General features: G+C 33.9%; 1 protein-coding gene and 1 pseudogene across 5 annotated transcripts in view; one reads left to right on the forward strand and one right to left on the reverse strand.

The window, feature by feature from the left end:
* The window catches only part of Il1rapl2 (interleukin 1 receptor accessory protein like 2), a 1,002,166-nt gene that overhangs the window by 324,480 nt on the left and 664,931 nt on the right, over positions 1-12,755 (forward strand). The gene's annotated exons all lie outside the window — the stretch shown is intronic.
* On the reverse strand, positions 7,605-8,393 carry LOC124076779 (small ribosomal subunit protein eS1-like; annotated as a pseudogene).

Genomic DNA, 12,755 nt, shown 5'->3' on the forward strand with positions numbered 1-12,755 from the left:
TAACATCATCTCCCAGAACATGGCTTGCCAATGTCTGCATGCATTCTCATTTCCAGAATTCCAGCCTCATACCTCAAGTGTCATTTGTGCAGCCCAGGTTTTCTTATTACAGTGTTTATTGCTGTCACTGCTCCATCATTTCTTATTTATCTGACTCAACTCCAGGTAGTTTTTGCTCAATCTCTGGCAGGTTGTTAACCAGCATGTGTGTTTGGGGCAACAATTCATTCATCCATTTTGACATCCACACCTGACATGTTCATTAATGCCCAACACAAATTTCTCAGATTCCAGATCTGTTTGGTGTCTCTATATTCGTTTTCACATCCAGCTCTTTAAGGCAAAATATATTTCATGTAAATGTCACTTTTTTTCAAATATTTCACATGTTCTATAGAAGAACCATATGTCTTACAGAAATGATGCCCTTTTAGGTCTGTATCCAAACATAGCTTGTCAATGACCACTTACAAATTCTAAGTCAGCTTGTAAGCTTTTACACTTTTTCTGAAATGTTTTCTTTAGGGCTTGTAAACTTCTTCCCGTGTTATTGCTTACTAGCTGTACCCCTGTGTTCTTTTCTTGACATTAACTACAACCACCTCACCAACTTTTTATTGCCCTTTCAATTCATCACATTCAGCTGAGCTTTTGCCTCAGGGGAGTACTTCCTTCCTATGTCTGTTTATTGGGTTTGAGGCTATCTCTGTCACAGAAATTCCTCTGCCTTGGATTTTTTTGTTTGCTAAGCTTTTAGAACATCAGTTATAATCAGTTATTTGGATAGCTACATTGATAAAGAAATAGTATTGGTAATTTTATATAATTAAATATTTATATTCTGATACTATGCGTTACTTATTTAAAGATGAGCACAGAATCTCAGGAGAGGTATATGGACAGGTAAATAAATTGTAGCCTGGTCTGTGTGACTTAAGAGCTATTGTTTTTCCTTGTTTTCACAGTTGTCATGGTTACTAGAGTCTTAGGCCAGAGGCCTGACTTGGGGGTCCCAACGGACCAGTCTCTGCCATTTGCCCCAGTTGACCAAACAGGTGATGAGTGGTGGTGAAGGTGGCAATTTATCTCTGTGTGGCTACACTGGGGAGAAAAAACAGAAGTTTAGTGACTGAAAATCTGTCTCTATGAGGTGTTAATAAAAAATCTTGGGGTTATGTAGGCAAGGAACAAAATGGTGAGGGACAAGAAGCATACATAATCAAATACTCTTGGTTAAACTGGTCTAGTTGATCATTTTCTCAGGATTGGTCATTCATGATTTTGCTGGTACCTGGAAACATGATTACCTACAAGGCTCACTGTTCCTGGAACTTGAGATAAGTTGAAAAATAGAGATGACTCAAAGATCAGGCTAGAGGAACAAATGGAGACGCTTAGGACAATGACTGGGTCCTCCTTCAGATTTGGGGTAATGACTGCAGACTTCTATGCACTACTCTTGTAGTCTGGCACAGGATGAAGTAAAAACTAATGGTTGACAATCTGTTGATTATGATGTACCTGTAAATCTTAAAAATATCTTTACTTTTATATTGACATCTTCAGCCTTGAAGGTGGGATTAGGTAAATGTAGAACTAATCAACATTATAGTACCAGTTTTTAGATGAATATTTCATAAATGATTAACATGTCTACATACAGAGTTGAGCAGGAATCTGACCCAAAGTTTAAGGTAGCAAAAGGAGACAGATATAATATAAAGGCAAAGATGTCAGGCTTTTATCTGCTTTTACTTAACATTGTACATCTACAGTCCCAAGCAAAGTGTCACTGGTTTTAGCAAAAACAGTCTTTATTAAGTCTTTATTACAGAAATGTTATTTCACGATTCTTAACATTTAGTGAGTGCTTCCTGTATGGTAGGACCTCTATTAAGGGTTTACATAAACTATGTCATTTGATTCGCTAAGTGTCCCTTCAAAGTAGATTCTGTTTTTATCTCTCTTTTATAGACAAGAAACAGAGAATCAAGAGGGTAAATGACTTTGGGACATATAGCCATTAAATGATAAATATTGGCATCTAGGCAGCATAGATTCAGAATCCACATTCCTCAAACTTCACTCCATATTTCTTCTTATAATGATAGCTAATATATATTATGTACTTATATGAGCCATATATACAGTATCATTAAGTGATATGCAGTGTCACACAAGTCCCCATGCATTCATTAGTTCATTAATTCATTCCACCAGTCCTTGGAGATCAGGTAACCTTATTAATTTTCTTTTACAGATGAAGAAACTGAGTCTTAGAGAAAATAAGTATTGTCTACAAAGTGATTCAGCTAGTAACAGACAGGAGTTTAATTTATATGCTCAACAACTATGCTATACTGTAGCAGTCAAGAATTAAAAACTAAAAATAACTGAAACTGAACTATGAATTCTAATATCTATAAACAAAATCATACCTTTAATCCTGCTGCTTGTGGAATGTATTAAATAGAAGATATTTGGATATATCACCAATATCGATAATTTATATGTAGTTATTCCTGGGATTAAAAAATGAGAGGAATTCCCAAGTAGCAGGAAAGAAATACCTTTCTTCATTAATAAAACTGGTTTATGGGGCTGGGGTTGTGGCTCAGAGGTAGACTGCTCGCCTACCATGTGTGAGGCACTGGGTTCAATCCTCAGCACCACATTAAAAATAAAGATATTGTGTCCACCTATAACTAAAAAAAAGAAAATGGTTTACTAAAGAATGTCAGATAATCTTGTCAGAGATAGCATAAAGGTGGGGTAGAATAGAGTGTCATGTGTAGTCCTAGGAAAAGTGACTATCTAAAAATGTGTGTTTTGGGGGATATACTAACAACAAAAGAAATGGTGACAAACTGTAGTTTTGATCCTTGCAAAATAGAAATATAAGTGTTATTTTGCACTTAAGGAAAATTATTCAATTTCCTTTTATAAATTTAGTTGATTTTTTCCTGTTATCCTGTAAATGCAGGAGAGTTGAATTGCAAGCCAGATCCTAATGATATAATGTTCATTTGTTTTAAAAGTAATATCTGTTGTTAGGAGATTATGTACTTCAAACATTTTTAGTTCTTGATTTACTTTTCATTTAATATCGTATACTCTACCTCTCTAGCTTCAAGAGGATTTTCATTTCTAAATATTCATGCCTAATGTATAAATGTAATTATGTATTTTCAAGCACATATAAAATTAATAAATGTTGCATTATATAATTTAACAAAAATAGGTGAAGGAGGTGAGCAAAAGAAAAGATGAAGCAGGTGATTGTATTATTATAATACCTCTTTTCCTCCCATCTCTTTCCTTCTAAAATCAGCCTGTTAGGATCTATCTGTACCTATTTGTCAAGGAGATATTTGTACATTGAAGAAACATGATATTTAATAGCAGAAGCTAAGAATGATGTAGAGCTAGTACCTGATGCCCAAAGAGGACAGGCCAGGTTGGGTTTACATAATGGGAGGTATAAAGGCCCTGGGTAGTAGAGGAATATGTGGCATTAACTGTGAGAAGACCAATAAAGAGAAAGGAAAAAGGAAGAGATAGATTTTATCTACTTCAGAATCATTGTTAGGCATTATTTATTTCTACTTCTGAGAACATTCAAATTATCTGGAAGAGTTAAAATACTTTACAATACTAGAGTTTGGATTGTGAGATTTCTACTTTTTATCTTACTGGTGTTAGAAAGGATTTGGTATTTCCTGCCAGAATTCTCTTGGAATCTTCCACTGGCGCAGCCCTAGAAATACTAACTTTGAAAAATGGCATTTGGATGGCAGTCCCTGACATAGCCACTCTTGAATTTCTACTAAAATACCTATGAAGACATAGAAAAATGATGATAACTCACAAGAATACTGATAACTCAGAATGGCAGTGAAATTATTGCCATAAACAGGGAGAAACTTCTACTAGTTAAAAATCAGTAAGCAATGAATTGAAAAGTGCAATCCATGAGCTTCCCATACTATGCTGCTAGAAATTTGGTAAGCTAAACATTGAAAACATGAAACTAAGATATGTTCCCATACAGTCTAAATCCTGGTTCCAAAACACTGTGTGGTAGATATATTTTACATTGCTAGCAGACTGGACTCCCCCTCCCCTGCCAAATATTTTGCTTTTCTTCCTAAATGTACATGGCAACTGGAACTCCTAGAAAACAATGAAGAAAAGTGGCAAATAGAAATGGCTTTGGAATTTTGAATATGAAGTAGTAGTGAATCTTTTTTTCAAAATTCAGTCTCCACAAACACATTACTGTAAGTAGGAACAGAAAAGAAATGCATACCAGGGATTCTAATTTTTTGTGTGTATTGCATTAGTTCAGATTTTCAACAAAGAAGGCATTTGGGTCAGGAAGAGTGCCGCAGTCTGGCTGGGCACACAATCACGAGCCACCACACAGCTTGTAGATTCAAACAGCAACTCTTTATTCCCGAACTCACACCAGCCGTCTACAATCACGTTCTGGGGAAATCCACGTTCTCTGCCCAAATCCACCTTCTCTCCCAAATTCACCTCCACTGGGCTTCTATCTCCAAAATATACTGTCTGAATCCCGTGAGAACTCAAGGGGAACTCAGGCAGCAGGATACGCCCTATTCCCAGCAGGAATAATCTTAAACCTTAAACCTGGAACCTAAACTGGGAACGCCCTAAACAAGATTATCTTAAAACCGGGAACACCCTAATCTGCCTTGGTCCTTGAGCAAGGTTAAGTACATTCAATGTCACTGCAACATGGGGTACGCTGGCAAGGAAATTGTCATACTTACTTGGCTAATGGCTCCCAGCAGAAGAGGATCTAATCTTTCATCAAAGAAGGTACATTAGATAAATCAAGTTAGACACTGAGATCAGGCCACTGAGAGCATATATATCTACATGTTGTCCAACTGTATATCTGAGAAAGGAATATACCTAATAGCCAGGTTGAGCTTAGTTTAGAAAATTGTTTTCTCCTAACTATTGGCTAAAATTGGATCAAGATAGATTGCAACTCCTTTAAAAATAATCAATAAAGAAAAAATTATGGAGCATTCAGAAAACTTGCAAACAGGCTTAAAGCAAGATTTTTCTGCATATTTAGAGTAAGAAGACGTTTCTGAAAATGAGTTTTAAAGGAATCAGAAAAATATTAGAGTTTTTTATTTTGGCTAAAATGCATAAAGACATAGCTTTTTTGAAGGAGAAATCAAAGTGGCAGATATTCATAACCTTTTGTGAGGTCACAGACTGTTTTTAAAATTTGATGAAATTTCCATATCCTTTCCCTACATAAGACAAATTTATAAATTTGCTCATTTTTTTCCATTCGGTTTCTGGTGTTTGATATATCATCTGAAACTTGTCTGTGAACTTCAGTTTAAGAGCTTTTGCCATAATAAAAACATAGGTGAATATGCTAAGAATGAGACTATTGAAAATGAGAGACCCAACTCATGAGGGAGAAGATAATAACTCTGAAGATAGCCAGTATAATTTGAAGTATTGCTAAGGGAAAAATAAATATAACCATACACACACACACACACACACACACATGTATATATGTGTGTGTGTGTGTTTTAAATCATAAATGCCACTTCAAATTGTATCTCTGTGCCACAAATTTGTCATGCATAACCATATATTTTTGAGCACACAAATAGAGCTAATAGAAGTTATAAATAATAAGAGGTTATAAATAATAAAGAAGTAAAGCAGAAAAAAGGTAAATATGTTGATGCCATAGAAGTTTAGAGTAGAATAGTGGTAATCAGAAGCTGGGGGTTTGGTGATTGGGGATAAATTACAGGTGGGCAGGAGGAATAAGTTCCAGAGTTCTGTAGTTAGATAGTTAAATATAGTTAAAAGACAGGATTTTGAATGTTCCTAACACAAAGAAACAATACATTTGAGACGATGGACATGCTAATTGCCCTGACTTGATCATTACATATTGTATAATGGTATCAAAATATCACAGTATACCCCATAAATATGTACAATTATTGTATGCCAAATAAATTTACTTTATAAACACAGAAAACAATAGTGCTTAAGAACTCATTCTGTGGAATCAGGGCAGCTCTGCCACTTATTAGTTATATGGATTTGGATAAGGTAAGTAACTCTTCTGAATCTGTTTCATGTATCTGAAACAGGAAGATTCATAGCTATGAATCAATGGGCTCTTATAAAAACTAAATGAGATAGTTGATCTAAAATGCTTACTGGTGGTTAGCAGGCTTTGTGACTAATAATATTGTTGCTACTTATTATTATGTGTGGTGGATTCTAGATGATTTTTAGTTTTTGTTATTTTCTATATTTTCCAAATTTTACACAATGAGCAGGTATTACTTTTGTAATCACAAACCATGTTATTTTAAAAATAATTGTACACAAATGGTATGCAGTATGCCATAAAAACATGGAGAGAAGCACTACAGGGTCATAGAAAGTACTGCAATGCAAATTTTTTAAACATTTTTTTTTTCTGATTTGGGGCAAGAAACGTGTACTAGTTATAATAAGTTATTTCATTATAAAAGGTTGTCTTATTTATTTGTTCTTTTTAGTTATACATGACAGTAGAATGAATTTTGGTAAATAATGCATATGCAGAGTATAACTTATTCTAGTTAGGATCCCATTCTTGTGGTTATAAATGATGTGGAGTTACTCTGGCCATGTATTAAAATGTAAGATAGGAAAGTTATATCTGATTAATTCTACTGTCCTTCCTATTTCCTCCCTTCCCTTCATTTATCTTTGTCTAATTCAATGGACTGCTGTTCTTCCCCTTTCCACCCTCCCTTGTTTTGGGTTAGCATCCACATATCACAGAGAACATTTGGCCTTTGGATTTTTGAGATTGACTTATTTCACTTAGCATGATATTCTGTACTTCCATCCATCTCATTCTTCTTTATTGCTAATATTCCATTGTGTATATATACCACATTTTCTTCATCATCCATTCATTCATTGAAGGGCATCTAGATTGTTTCCATAGTTTTGGCTATTGTGAATAGAGCTGCTATAAATATTGATTATTGATATGGTGGCGTCACTGTAGCATGCTGATTTTAAGTCTGTAGAGTTTAAACTGAGGAGTGGGATAACTGGGTCAAATGGTAGTTCCATTCCAAGTTTTCTAAGGAATCTCCATCCTGCTTTCCCTAGTGGTTGCACTAATTTGTAGTCACACCAACAACATGAGAGTAAAAGGTTGTCTTATTTAAATGGCATATGAGCTATATATACTCATTTTAGAGAATTGGTCCTCTACAGAAGAGTATAAAAAGTTAAGTTTCTCTTGTTTTGGAAAATGATAATTGGTGTGTTTTATGTACACTTTTTTCCATCTATGTTTTTGACCCTGTTGAGATGATATCAAATTAAATTTCCACATCCTACTTTTTTGTAAACTAATATTTGGGAGAACTTATTCATGCAATTGAAACCTTCCAAAACATTATTTTTAATAGCTGTTTATGTGACTCAGCCATTCTGTAATTGATATATGCCTATATTGTTCGTGATGTTTTTCCATTACAAATAGGACTTTTTATTTGTCACTATTACAAATCTGCATTTTAAACAGATTCTTGAACTGGTGGTTCATATCCATTTACTTGTTCAACTTTAGTGCCTGTCCCATCCCCAGTAGCATTACTAGAATGACTACCTTTACCATGAAAACTTCATGAGTTTTCTTAATTAAAGCTTGAGCTTCTTCAGCAATTTTACTTTCCTACCAAAGACATCACGAAGAGGATAAATAGACTGGTAAGCCTATTTATCTGTGTCTTTCCCAATGCTGTCTTGACCACTTCTTTCAAGTCCTTTGTCTGTACCTCCTGAGTCATGCTTTCCATCATTTTTTTCCAGATTTGATGGATCTATTATTGCTGAGCATAAAAGGTCTTCCATATCTGAATGTTGCATATTTTTTGTAAGGGCAACACAAAACAAATGCAGCAAATAACCATAGGTAGTCTTGACGTGAACATGAACTTCAATCATGGTCTGCCATTTTTTTTTTTTACCATGGCACACATTTTGTCATGGGTAAGATCCATGCAATGAAAGTCAGGCAGTTTTTGCCCTGAACTTCCTTAGCAATTAACATGAATTTTCTCAATGCAATTTCATCATTCTGCATATTGGCCAAAGATCATTTCAGGCACATGACTTTTCAGGCCATCAGATGCAATTTTGGTTACTTGAGTGTTCATGACTAATGTTTTTCCAATATTTCTTATATTGAACATAGCCAATGCTTTCATATCATACCAATCTGTCTTAGAAAATGCATCAGTCACTTTCCTGTTAGCTCTCTTCTTGCCACCTTTCATAAGGCACTTGTTCTTGCCAACCTCCATGGTGCTTTTCATAAAACTAAAAGCTGTTCATGATTTTGTTATGTTTGATGTTCCAACAAACATACATGTATATGACGATTTTTTTCTCAATTTCATATCATTTCCCTATAATTGATCCTTAAAATGAGAAATATTAGGTCAAAATGAAGCATATTTTAAATAAAATTAAAAGCATAACATTCTTGATGTATCATGATGCTTTCTAAAAAGGTTTTTAGCAATTTATAATCCTCCTCCAACCACTTCCTTAACTCTCCTGTCTTAGCATTCCCTTAGCAAAATATTTAACAATAATTCTCTATTAATTTAATTTAAAAAAATTTAAGTTGTTTTAACTTCCATAATTTTGCCTATCCCCTTGAACATCTATTTTTTAATACCTATATTTTATTTATTTATTTTTATGTGGTGCTGAGGATCAAACCCAGGGCGTCACATAGGCTAGGTGAGTGCTCTATAACTGAGGCACAATCCCAGCCCTGAACATCTATTTAAAATGATTATTGTCCAATTGTAGTGCCTTCTCTATGAATTGTCCATATGTGACTTTTGCCATTTTGGGAGCTTGTTTTGTAATATTTAGTTATTCCTTTGTTACTTGGAAAAAAACTATATAATCTGAATGCATTTGCATATTTAAGAAAGAAAACTTTGTTTTAAAGTATCTAAAAGTTTATAATATTTTTGACCAGTGAGACTAGAGATCATAGTTCTTTTATGGCAGCAAGAAAATGGAAAAAAAGTTTCACAGAACAATATCTAAATGCTGGTCCTGAGAGATTTTGTGATTTCTCACCAAGGCTTTCCTTCAAACATGTGAAAATTAACATATCATCTGTTTTAATCCATAAATATACTCTTCAGCAATAGTTTTCACTTGAAAACTGTGTCATACTTGCTGAGCCAAACATTTTTTTATTTGTTCTGTTCTCCTTTCTTAGTAGACCCAGAATGGACTGGATACTTTCCAAGACTGAAATTAAATATGATCTTACAGGATCTCAGTTCTTGGAAATTTTGTGAATGTGTATGTAACTATTGTGACAGGGCAAGAATGTAGTCTAGCCAGAGGATAAAATTCTCAATTAGGGTGTCCCTGGCATTCTTTTCTCAAGTTTTTTTTTCAACATTTTCATGCATATATTCAGAAATAAAACCTCTGGCATTGCTCTTACTGAGGCAATTTGCTTGTGCTCTTCCACAGACTTTCTCAGTCTCTGTGGTTCCTACAAATAAAGCCCAAGTTTGTTCATTGAAAGCATATTCTACACTAAGGTTAGCTAATGCTATGTTATGCATTCCTTGATACTATGCTTTTTATTTTCATCCATTTTCACATGCACCATTAGTTTTCTCTTATTCTCCCCGACCTTTAGTAGTTTCCTGTACCTTAATTCTTCCATTTCATTCCCTGTTGAATTTATTTCCCTTCTATTCCAAAAGATAAAGCTAAATATCCACAAGAACCCATCCAAGAGTATTTTTTGAACTATGGGTTATGACCCATTAGTGGGTTGTAAAATCAATTTAGAAGGTTGCAACCAGCACTTCTAAAATGACATAAAATAGAATATATCAGAGTATATCACATATAGTAAGGCAATTACCTTTTCATGAAACAAACATAGGAGTATACGGGGTCCAATCTAAAATGTATTTTATTCTGTGGGTCAAAGTAAAAAATGTTCAAGAAACAGTTTGGTAAAACACATTTTAGGATGCAGACATAGATTGAGACTCAATTTAAGGGCTTGAAAGTCAGGTAGCTACCCTGGGTGCCAATTGGTATATTTGAAAACATTTCACAGATACAAAAATATCACTAGGGCTATAAACAGATGGAGAACATTGCATTTACTGGACTCTTCTCTAGGACAGCAGTGCATGTGAATAAGGTGGATGACTTTGTAGATATGATTGCATATCTTAGAGCAGCAGGCAGAGAGACTGTCTTGCTTCTAATGAATTGTACATCCACATACTTCTCCATCTGCACATAGTGTTTGGTCGGTCTTCTCAATAGATGTTGAACCATTATTTAAAGAAATTTGGGGGCACCAAATTATTAGCCTGCTAAGTTGCTCATATATCTTGGCTCAGATCTGTGTAGTCCCTAAATGAGAGAAAAAATTGCTATTGTAAGAAATATATATTTGCTGGTTAGGATAGCAAGATTTGTTACCCATAATCCTGCAAGTTTCAGTGACTTAGCACAATAGAAAATTACTTCCCATTCATGTAGTAGTCCATTGCAGGTGTGAGTAAGTAAGGGAGTAGCTTGCCTCCAAAGGTGATTCATGAATCCAGATTGTTTCTATGCTGTGACTCTTTCATAAGGCTTTCAGAATCTCTTCTCTACCCAGCCCAAGGATGGAAGTTAGTGTAGAAGTCATACCCACTTACTAAATCTTCCCATCTGGAAGTGATACCCATCATTTCTGTTCAAATTCCACTAGCAAGAACAAGTTACTTGGTCACACCTGGATCCAAGAAAGGACTTGGAAGTAAAGGTCCTCATTTCCTCCCCCTAGCACCATAGCATGTTGTAGGGTGTGTATAGATTTTGATGAATAACTATTTTTTTTTTAGTCATGGTAAGTTATAGTGGTCACAAGAATCCTCCAGAAATTCCCAACACAGATTTGGAGAACAAATCACTACTCCTCTTACCATTTCTATGCTCTTTTGCAAAATGACAGGTTGTGTTGACCATTGGTGCATACATACATTTTATTAATAAAAATAGGCCATTTCATTTTCTATCTTACTTAGGTTGTCATTGGGGCATCTTCACATTTAGCTGCATATTATTTTTAGTTTAAAATGAATGTAGTTGGCAAGCATGAAGTGTATAAGGTAGTAAATCCTAAATTGTAGGCAGCTACCTCATTTATTCAGCTGCTGAGTTCCATTTGGTTGACCAGACAGAGTACTTTGCATTGTATGATTTGTGATATCTGGATGCAATAGAATGGTTTTAAGTTCTGATTAAACAGAAAACTTAAAAAGATTTAAATGAAAAACCAGTAATATCAAAAACATTACAATCTGGTTTAGATAAACAGTCACCTGAATGAATTAAATATAAACATTTATTTGGGGAAGAAAGCACTTGTGTAGAAATTGCTCTTATTATTATTTAAGCTTATGAGTACCAAAATAGTTCATAATTATGAATAACAATTGTTGGCAAGTGTGCTATTGCTTTATTAGAATTCTTGCCCAGAATTGGTATGGTGCTATTACTTATTGCTTTATTTTTCTTCTCTGATTATCAGAACAAAACATTGAAATTGAAATCCTCTAATAGCAATTAGAATTTTCATCAAGATACCTGTCAACAGTGTGGCTATGGAAAATCGTGTTGCTTCTATGTGAAATGTAATGTGAAAATATCTTCAAAATAATGAATTTAGGAGATTTGTTGAATGACTACTGATAAAATGACTTTGCTTCACTGAAATTATTCTAACATTAAATTTATATAATTAATTATTTTCTCTTTTTTTCTTTTGTTTCCTGTTCTAGGTTAGTGAGCAGGTTAATTAAATGCTAATATTAAATTTACTTGAGTATGCAAAAAAGAGTAGCCATGTACACTGTTGTTTACATGGCACAGTAGAAGTCTGTTTAATGAGAGGTATGGACCTGTGGGTTTCTTGGTATAATCTGACTCTCTGAATGTTGATTCTTATTTAACAAATGACAAAAAAAAAAAGCCAGCCAAAAATAGTCACATGTGATATAGAATATACTCATTTCACAAATAATTGATCAATAACCATCCTGAATTTAATTATTATTTTATATCAGTGTTTTCAATATTTTCACATTGAAATAATAGTTCTATGAATCTGAAACATTTCACATGAAAGGATCCTGCATGGAAATAAATTAGGAAACTGCTGAATATTCTCTCATAGATGATAATCATAATGCATGTTAGCATTTTAAGGGGTTTAAGAAATTTGTTATTTAAGCAGCCTATTTGACTTTTTAAATCTAAAGATCTTTATTTATTTTAGTCAAATAATTTTGTTTAATAAGTTTTAACTCTAATACTTCGATGTCTCCCAAACTCTTTTTTTCTTATAAGGGGGGAAAAATAATCCTTACAGTTGTTAAAGGGCAAAATTGTTTTCACTTGCAATACTGAAGTTGAAGTATATATTGAAAATAACATCTCACAAGTTTTCAAACAAAAACTGGCATAAGCATGAATGTATAATAGAATATTATTTGGCCATAAATAGATTATATTCTGACACATGTTATAACATTGATAAAGCTTGAAGACATATTAAGTGAAAGGAGCCAGTTACATAATTCCATATACTATATGATTTAATTTATACAACATGT

This window comes from Marmota monax, unplaced genomic scaffold (assembly GCF_021218885.2).
Source record: "Marmota monax isolate L192 unplaced genomic scaffold, Marmota_monax_Labrador192_F-V1.1 WCK01_AAM20220418_F8-fsc00050, whole genome shotgun sequence".
NCBI classification, from domain to species: domain Eukaryota; kingdom Metazoa; phylum Chordata; class Mammalia; order Rodentia; family Sciuridae; genus Marmota; species Marmota monax.